We start from the raw sequence: 9,058 nt of genomic DNA, 5'->3' as shown, positions 1-9,058 counted from the left end.
CTATTCTGTGTGACTTACAGCAGTTATGACATGGTCTGATTTTCTCACCCAATAAAGGAATATTTCATATATCAGTCTACTCTTCATTCTATCAGACACAGTTATCACAGCTCCTACATTTGCTTTTTACACATATATGTAAGCATTGAGCCAAATTTAGTAATGCCAACAATATAATAACTATAATATTGGTCATATTAGAGTTACATTACCACAGTGAGATGACTTTAGTCTCATGAACAACATCAGCTAATTGTTATTTACAGCTAATCTTAAACGACTGTTCAGCACAGAAATGAAGCCCAACAATCATGTTTTACAGTTAGTATCATGGTTGCTAGGCAATGGACGTCCCATTTCACGAGCCTACGAGCCTCGCACTTCGGCCTTAGCGGTCTTTGAGTACGCGGCCCTTGAGGACTTTAAAGCTGCAGAACCTGAATCGGGATACAGCCATGATGATCTCCAGCCTCGTGCTCGCCAACATTCTCACCTGAGTTAAGAAGACGATCACTGAAATGGTCTCAGCAGGTCCTTTGATGACAGCAATGAAATGCAGTGGTAAGGCTTTTTGGGGATTAAGTTCGTTTTCATGGCAAAGAAGGACGATGCAGTTCATCTGATCACTCCTCATAACATTCTGGAGTGCAGGCAAAATGCTATTATAAAAACTTAAGCAGCAACTTCTCCAGGTTCCAATATTTATGCAATTCTCAAACCTTTTGGCCACGACTGTATAACCTCTTCTGAAGTTTAGTGGATATTATACGTGGTTATGCTCAGGATGTGTCAGCCAACGCCTTTTGGTTAAACTGTCAGCGAGGAATTTGCATTTGCACTGTTACATTTTTATATAACTTTAATGCACATAAACAACAGCTGCTTGTTTCAGTGAAAATACATTGATGGGTTTTTAATAAAGTTGTGCAGCTGTAAAGTATTTTGTCTGGTGTCAATTCTATCGTCAGCTACATCGTTATGGCAAATGTTCAAATGTATATGGTGATAAATATCTTTGGTCATATGGTCCTGCTCTGTCTGTCACCTTCTGTGTTGAGCTCATTGTTTCCTCTGTAGTGGCTGAGCTGAGTCCAAGTAGCTGAAAATGTTCCTCTGCTGCTCCGTCAGACTCTCCTCCTCCTGCTGATCAGCTGGGACACAAAACAGATCTTTGTTAGGCTCCACACTGCACTGAAGAGTCAAAGTGTCTCATATGTTCATCTGACAAGTAAAAGAACACATTTTTGTTTCCGAGGTGGGCAACTTGTTGGAAACAAACACAAAAGGTTTGAGCACTGATACCTGCCATTGCTGCCATTGAAAGATGCAACGCCAGCAATGTGGATTGTCAAGACTCAAACCAATCATCGAGCAAAGACAACAGGGATCAAATGTACGGCATTTTGACCCGGGACGTACTCTGCATGAAAACAAGCGCTCACTCTTCCTGCTCAACAAATGACAAGGGCGGAGCCTTATACCACGTGATACAGAAGCTGTGCCGTGTGATGCTAAAATTAGCAGGGAAAAAACAACGGAGAGCACGTCAGGGATGACGAGAAAGTGACAGGAGAAAATCCGTCCCGGTCAACCACCCAAACATCAATAACGGGAACCTTATACAGCGCTTCCCTATACACGTCGAACTCCCGCAGGCACAAAGACATTACGGAGGCTATCACTTATCACCTGACCAAAGATATGGCTCCATCAACACTGTGCAAAACGAGGGATTTAGGAAAACGATCAACACCCTAGACAAACGCTACACAGTGCCGTCCCGCAACTATTTTTCTATTGTTGCACTACCTGCTCTGTACACGCAGCGTCGAGCAACGGTGGAGACGGAATTTCAAGCAGGACAACATTTTGCTGCAACAACAAAACGTGAGACATTTGTTGTTTTATGTTTATTTATTGTTATGAGAGAATCATGATCTCAATTCTAAGCCAAAAAAATCATGATTCTCATTTTATGCAAAATCGTGCAGCCCTAACATTAACACAAAACTATTGTTTCACCAGAGAAACACACATGAAGAGAGAGAGAGAGACAATAACAGCTACCAAACAGTCGTCATAATTCGTCACACAATGAGAAAAGGACAAATCAACAAGTAACAATGACTAATTAATATTAAAATCTGTAACATAATGTATTGTTTGGAGTTTAGTCTGATTGGTTCAGGATGACCTGCCATTATCCAATCACACGTCTGCTTACCTGCATCTTTTCTCTTTTTTCTAACCTGAGCACCTGATGGCTTTGAACTTTTGTTGTCCATCTTCCATTGGTTTGAATTTTGCGCTCCAGTACAAACACAAATCCCCCAACCCGAGGATCAGCACAATTAACCTAACAGACCTACACCTTAGTTCACAGATTCACTTTGTCTAAGGTTGATTTCTGGGATTTCACACAACCCAGGATTCAGATGGTGAATCCATGATGGGCTTGGATTTACATCATTATAAATGAAATGCGCTCTACTTGGAAGCAGCCGGCCCCGCCCCTTTTGACGGGTTGTGTGAGACTTTAAATCATCAAACTGTAAATTATAAATTTAAATTGTTATTGATCCTTTACCCCGAGTCCTAAAGTGTAGATTTATTTTCTTACTCTTCTTATATTTATTGTTTGTTTACTTGCACCGCTGTAACTGCAGCCTCGTCGTCTCGTCTCTCTATATGCTGGACTGTCTGTAGCGGAGATGACAATAAAGTTTACTTTGACTTCAGCAGCGCGCAGGCGCACCGAGGGCTCTCGCGCTCACTTTATAGAATTTAGAAAAAACATCGGTGCAGATTATAAGTCTGTATCATAATATCTGTTTGTTGTGTTGTTTTTATTTTGTTTTGCGAGTTGGTTATTAGATGCCGCTCCAGCCAGCCAGAGACTCCCCGCCGCCCCGCCCTCTCCTCCCTGTGCCGCCAGCAGCAGGCGCACCTCGCAAACGGAGGGCGCCCTTACTCCCAGCAAATGGCTGATAGAAAACCGATCGGTGCCTACGAATTTCCCAATATGCGCTGGCATGACGTCGGGGAAGCATGGGTACGACCGATTCTTTTATTTTTTTCTTGCCAATGCCCGTGATGCCCCCCCCACCACGATGCATTCTATTGGTTTGCACACTTACACACACCCAGCTGTGGTTTCCTGTTTTGCTGGACTCTGGAGAGCCCCGCCTTTAACGCTCTTCTCTCACAGAGAGCAACAGAAAACTTGGAAAAACTCCAGATTGACTGAACTCAGTTCAAAGTTACCTTGACACCTTTAGATGTGAGACGTAGTGATGGTCCGCTTGAAGCTGACGCTCCGGTGCGTGTGTCAGAAAGATCAACGCGCTGCTTCAGAAGCACCGTGTCGAGGCTTGATTCGTTTGGCCAGAGTCACGTGATCAGTGACGTCTGAAGCTTCGTTTAGAACGTACCTTTTTTTAAATCGAACTTTATTGAAACACAATGAGTATACAACATACAAACAGATGAAGTTTACAAAAGAACAGAACATGAACATACAGAACCAGGAGTAAAAAAATTATGATATGAGTAGGCGAAAAAAATCAACATATTGTAACGTGCAGTGGAGATGAAGCCAGCCGCGGAGGTGTGCAGGTGGATAGCGAATGAGCAACAGCTTCTGACTTTCCAAAAAGTACTCATTTATTTACAATATCAAAAATAAAAGTGCTACCTCTACCACACATTACTAAAGAGCACACTAGTCCGCGTACACACGGGAGCATCCATTACAAGAGGAGTGCAAAGAAGAACAAAAAGGGGGTGACACCAGTCGTGAGACAGGAGGCGCCGCCATGTGGTGATACACTGCATTAAAATAGCAACTGTTACATAGTCCCCCCCTGACGGGAAAATTATATAGTGTAAGGAATTCATTGTAAGTAAGTAGTACTCCCTCGTCAAATTTTAAAACTTAGTAGCGGCCGCCATTGTTGGCAGCTGAAATTTGGCTGGGCCGCGCTATGAATTCTGGGATATGGTGGGCCACGAAGGACACACCCGACCCATCCTTCAAACTCGGGGGAATGAAGGACGCATTTGAAGGAGTCGAGGAATCGGGACAGCCTTCGTCGCCTGGCTGTGACGTCATCGGCCTTCAAATGCAGCCTCCGGAGGATGCAGCCGACGTTTTGGGACACAGCTTGTGTGTCTTTGTTGGTCATGTGACCTCCCAGGGACTACACATGGAAACGAGCAGTTTAGCTCAAATCTGGCAGGTTTCCATCGTCTGTTTTTGTCCTGATGTCCATGAACATGAACACTGTCCCTGTCAAACACGTCCAGATAATCTGATCCAGTGTTGTTCTTCTTCTGTGGTGTTTGTGATGGAGCAGCAGCTGATCCTGATGTCCTCCACCAAGGGGGCAGCAAATTCAGCTGACTGTCATCATTTATTAAAAAGATGTAACAATGTGACATAATGCAATATAATAGTGTCAGTTACACATTGTGGGTTGCACTGTGGCCAGAATGGACATTACCTCCTGCCTAATGGAAGCTGTCAGCCATCCTGCAACCATGAATTAGATAAGCAGAAGTGAAGGGATTGTTAACAACAATTTAATAATAAAATGTAATGTGATAGTTGCACTTTATTAGCTCCCCACAATCGTATGAATAATAACCATGAATGCACTGCATGCTCATAGCAAGTTCTTTAGGTTTAAAGTGAGATCCTGCTTTAAAGGGCGCTTCATCTGCTGGGAATGACATGTTTCTTCTAGTATGTAAGGCTCAGCCCATCTTACTGGGACTTACTTTTGTAGATCCACATGCTCTAAACCTGCTGCTCCATGATTGGTGCAGAAGCTTTAAGCTACTATTAACAAATAATGACCATGGACTTAGTTGTTACTACAATAACTTATCATTGAGCAACTTTATTAATTTTACTTGTAAAACTATGCAAGTAGAATTGAATGGGGCACAGTGAGCTGAGCACAGGCCCACTCTGTGACACTCAGAGGTTTGTGGATATCATACTGAGAGTATTGGACACAGTGCAGCCAGCTTGCAGCCACTTTCCCACCACTTTAGCACAATGTTTACATGAGACTCAGCCACACTAATGTTCCTGGGCAGACATGTGGTGCAGCATGGCTGATGGCACTGTACCTGCAGCTGTCATGGACAAGAACCACTCAATACCTCACCCAAGCCAAGCCTGTGCTGATGTTGTGATCTGAGACCGAGACACTAACCCAGGATCAGGATATGATGTTGTGAGAGTTTCACTAAGAATTAGCTCTGATTACAAGATTTCAATCTATCGTAACTCTAATTTGTATTTACTTCAGTTTGTTCATCTTGGAGCTGTGTGCAGCTGAGGACAGTCTTATTATTACCAGGTGAGGATATGTAACAGCCACAGTCTGTAGAGATGATGTCACCATGGAGTGGTGATGTCACTGGAGCTGCCAATATGTGCTCCAGCCAAAGCTACACCAGAGGGTTGTGCTGTGTAACAGGTTGGTGCAGGTGGTGTTATCTACATTTGAACATTAGGCAACAGTCTCATGAAGACACTTTATATTGTTCACTAAAGACCAACAATAACAGAGACAAAGGGAGAGCAGCAGAACTAGTGCTAACAATTAGCACTGCTAGCCTGCCCACCAACACCAGCTAATGTTCTAAAAACGATGATCAATGATTTTGCTGTAACGGCTCCAGCTGTCTGTGTCAGGGACACGTTGGAGATGAAGTGAGTGATCCAGTGACAAAGGTTTGGAAACCTGCAGTCAGCTGAGACTAAAGGAGTCACCTGACCGAGAGACGAAATGTTTCACTGAGAACGTCCAGATGAACAGAATCAACCTTTGGGATAATCTGTTCCACACATCCATGTTTCACTTACTGCATTATATTTCCTCATTGCTGTGCACACAGGCCTGTGGCTTATAACCAACTCCAAGTTCAGACTCAGAGGCTGCTGAAGCTGTTTTCTGGAACAGAGACGTGTTGGATATAAAACCAACTCTTCTTTATGTGTCAGCACTGAGGAAAGGAGCAGCTTGGTTTCTAAGTGTATGAAGGACTGTAGCAGTGTGTGTGTGAGCTTTATTTCACAGACAGAACCATGTCAAAAACACAACTTCAGGTAAAAACAATACAAAATCAAAGAGTCTGATCAGAAGGATTAAACAGAGGAGTGTGGGACTGTTTTTAACAGACAGCAGGTTAAGCCAGGCTGGAGGAGTAAACTGAGCCTCGGTGTGAGCAGCAGTGTGTTTGACAGGAAGCTGAGATAAACAGTCTGGAGCCCATTTAGTGCTTCATATGAAAGTGTGAGGATTTGAAAGCAAATCTAAAATCAAGCAGGAGTCAGTGTGAGAATGATTTGTGCTTTTCCTCAGTCAGATGCTGGGAGTTTCAGTTCATCCATGTTCAGCGTGCTGTGCTTTGTGTAACAGGAGAATATGACAGTATAAATCAAGTCTTCATGTCACTGAAAGCCTCCACAGTCTGCTATGGAGGTGCATCAGTTTGGATTTACAAGAAGAACATTTCTTAAACCTGCCACAAGATGGCGCTCCAACAGAAGGGATGTCCACAGTGTAACACAGACACACACATACTGTGTGAATGTGTGAGTGAATGGGCTTTCAACACAAGGCTTCTGCTGCTACCTTTAATTACATAATTAGCTAACAAGAACAAACTGTTAATTACCACCAAAGAACGGCTCCAGATTTTAGCTGCTGACCATTTTGTGAAACGTTGATTACATCAGCTTATTGTTGATTTTTCAACCTTAATATCAGCTGCTTTAAAGGAGCCTCGTTCTCTCGCAGTAACAGTTTTCTTCACTAGATGCAGTGCAGGCACAGTCTGTGTTTCTAAACTACACACTAATGTTCATTGTTGTGCAGCTAAATCCTCCCTCTGGATGGGAAGAATCCCTGTCAGGCTTCAAACACCTGGCTTGGTGTTCTGGAGCTAATGTGTCACCTGTGAGGACTCTGAGATGAACACACAGCAGACACTTCAGTTCTCCGTCTGTGTGTCCTCAGTTTCCCAGCATGCCTTGGCTGTGGTGGTGGAGGTGAATGAGGGGGAACATGCTGCTCTGTCAGCACTCAGGTTTCATACCTGGTGATCTCAGAGGACAAAGCGGCGTTACAGCAGCGCACGTTGATGAGACCTGATGCTCTGAACAGTTCAGACTTCAGCCTCACTCTGAGAAAACAAACCACTGACTGTCAGCAGCAACTACACCTGCTCCATCAGTGACGGAGAGAAGAACTGAGACTGAGAGACATACAGCTGCAGGTCAAAGGTCAGAAACGCCCGCTCTTTGTACGGGTCAGGAGTTAGTACTGCAGAGGTCAGAGGTCAGCTTGCTGACAAACCATTTGAAACAGTTTGGAGCTAAAAGCACAACAGCAGAGGAAAGAAGAGACACTGCAGAGATGATGCAAAATATTGTGTTTTGTTCTCAGCTGTCAAAAAGTGTAACACACGTGTTCCAGCACAGCCTTTGTGTACTTTCACTTCTCCATACTGTCCATTGGAAATCCTGTTTGTTCCTTTTTGATTTCAGTCCATGTGTCCAAAGCAAACTTCTGTCCCACACTTTCTCTGCTGACTCTTCACCGATGCTCAGATGATCTCAGATGATTTCACCAGAACTCATCAAAATTCGGGCTCCACAGAAACCCAGACGTCACTAAACAAGCGTAACAAGCAAAGTGAAAACTGGTCGTTCAGCTTTATTGACCAAAGATAAGCTCACATGTCACCTCATGACACAGACACTTATTTCCACAGCATGCACGAGGACTGACAATAAGTGTCTATAAAGCCACTTCTATCTGCCACACCTGTGCTTCTGTCATGGTTGCTCTCCTCTCACTCTGTCATTTATCCACAGTCTGCCTCCCTCTGCTCCGTCAGCTGACGTCCTCTCTACACCACCTGCTGTGTTTTATCCTGCAAAAACACATTTAAGAAGCGTTGCACCGAGTAACGGGAGTAACTGCTATAAAATCCATTTAAAGGAGGTGGTGCTGAGTGCTGTGACTGGGGTCCCACCACTGACATCACGGGTGGAGGACATGTTGGAAAACTGCTACAAAGTGCTGTGCAGCCAGCAGAGCTTACAGTCTGTCCTGTGTGTCATACAGGCTCTCACACTTAGTGTTTCTGTGACACATTGAAGAGAAGTTTGTGTTGTTCACAGTTGTGCTTGTACTGAGTGACAGCTGACATGACCTAACAGGAATAATGTGTCTGTGCTGAATGAGAAGTAACACACAATGAAGTCTTGATGCATCTCAATCATCCAGGAAAGTGAGTCTGTTGGTTCTGTTCATCTGGACGCAGCGTTTTGTGGGAGAAACGTGTCGTCATCATCAGGTGACGTCTTCAGTCTCAGCTGCAGGTTTCAGTCTTACAAACAGGACATTTGCATAAAGACTGAAAGCAGCTGCAGGAACGATGGGCTGGGAGCTCCGTTCCTTCATCTTAATTATGCAGATTCTCAGGACCATTGATCAACAACCACTGATCCATGTCCATGAGTCCCATTCACAGAGATGTGGGAATGGCTGCAGTCACAGCATGTAAGATGGAAATAAATGAGAAGTATTTAGCTGAAGTGTATTTGATTTATGTTAGTTCTTTTTTAACTTGTAGTTCTACATTGGAAGATTATTGTGATATTGAAATATAAAAATACATTTATATTCTATTATTTTCTCAAAATAAGCGTCACACTCGTGGAAGCCGGTGTAGCCGCCGAAACGCCTGCATTTATGGAGACTTTCAGCCCCAGGTAGGCCAGTTATGGATCTTGGGATCCACATTATGTCAGCAGCTGTTCTCCACCGTGAACTGTGTTAAAACAAACACGCTCACGCCTCACAGACGACAGCTTACAGTCCTGTAGAGATAAAGTGACTTCGTACAGCCCCGTCTTCAGTCTTGTGGAGATGATCTCGACGCTTTGGTGGATGTTACTCGCTCCTGTGCAGTATTTTGTAAAGACATGATTATACCCCGTAAGCGCGTTAAAATTTACGCTAACAATAAGCCA

At 43.8% G+C, this 9,058-nt stretch overlaps 1 long non-coding RNA gene across 1 annotated transcript; it reads right to left on the bottom strand.

Annotated features, from left to right (window-relative positions):
• Positions 1–574: 574 nt before the first annotated feature.
• LOC120738631 lies at positions 575–3,849 on the bottom strand. The gene is made up of 2 exons (XR_005697030.1): positions 3,265–3,849; positions 575–1,151 (listed from the first exon to the last, which is right to left on the bottom strand). It is a non-coding gene; the product is annotated as an uncharacterized LOC120738631 (long non-coding RNA).
• Between the last annotated feature and the right edge of the window lie 5,209 nt (positions 3,850–9,058).

Source organism: Simochromis diagramma, unplaced genomic scaffold, assembly GCF_900408965.1.
Source record: "Simochromis diagramma unplaced genomic scaffold, fSimDia1.1 OVJJ01000026.1, whole genome shotgun sequence".
Taxonomy (NCBI): Eukaryota; Metazoa; Chordata; class Actinopteri; order Cichliformes; family Cichlidae; genus Simochromis; species Simochromis diagramma.
Note: the sequence above shows the minus strand (reverse complement) of the source record. Positions and strands in the feature narration are given on the sequence as shown.